The following is a 1,027-nucleotide window of genomic DNA, read 5'->3' on the forward strand; positions in this document are numbered from 1 at the left end:
GATTTTGTTGGAAACAAGTAACTTGGCGCCAAGCAACTATACTAGGCAATTTAAGTGCTGTCTTTCTAAATCCTCATGACATTCCAGTATTGGTATTAATAGCATTTTACAAATGAGAAAATGGACTAAAAAAAAAAAAGTAAAGTAACTTGCTCAACTCACATAGCTAGTGGTAGTACTAAGTTTAGTATGTACTTCCTACATACTAGAATCCTGTGTCTAAATGATTTCCAGGCACATATCTTTCTACCATGTCATGCAGCCACCTGCCTCTTTCACCAGCTTACTGTATGCAGGGTCATGGGACTTAATTCTTTTGGGACCTCAGTTTTTCCACCTCTAAAATGAGAGTAATTCTAAATATCTTTGTGGGAGTGTTATACTGACAACATAAACAGGATTTTGAGGTTTTGTATGCTATATATAGGGTATCCCAAATAATGTATGCATACACTTAGAATAATTATAAAGACAATATTTATTAAAATACATTTCATTTTCAAAATTGAGCTGTCAGCTGTTAAAGTGTATACATTTTTTGAGGGACATCTTATATATAAAAAATATTGTTTAATGTTTGTCTAACATGGTGTTCAGCAAATCTGAGATAAGTGTTTCCGGCAAAATAAATTTTTAATGTATATTTATTGTTGAAAGTATTGCAGATGTCCCCCCTTTTTCCCCCCATTGGCCCCCTACCCCCCACCCCAGGCCTTCACCATTAGGCAATTATTAAAGTTGTTGCTACCTTTTTACTTTCTTTAAAAAAAAATTTATATTTTGAAATGATTGTAGATTTACAGACAATATCAAAACCAGAAAGTTGACACTAGTTTAATACTGTTAACTAAACTATAGACCTTATTTAATTTTCACCAGTTTTTCTATTACATGCATGATTGTGTGTGTGTGTGTGTGTGTGTGTGTGTGTTTCTGTGCAGTTATAACTGTTATCAGGATACTGAGCTGTTCTATCACCACAGACTACCTTTCATTTTTAACTTCTCACATTAATATGTGCATGGTC

General features: G+C 33.5%; 1 protein-coding gene across 1 annotated transcript in view; it reads left to right on the top strand.

Annotated features, from left to right (window-relative positions):
* Positions 1-1,027, top strand: part of APPBP2 (amyloid beta precursor protein binding protein 2) — a 51,086-nt gene that overhangs the window by 20,570 nt on the left and 29,489 nt on the right. The window lies entirely within an intron of this gene.

The sequence above is a fragment of the Myotis lucifugus genome, unplaced genomic scaffold (genome assembly GCF_000147115.1).
Source record: "Myotis lucifugus unplaced genomic scaffold, Myoluc2.0 scaffold_99, whole genome shotgun sequence".
NCBI classification, from domain to species: Eukaryota; Metazoa; Chordata; class Mammalia; order Chiroptera; family Vespertilionidae; genus Myotis; species Myotis lucifugus.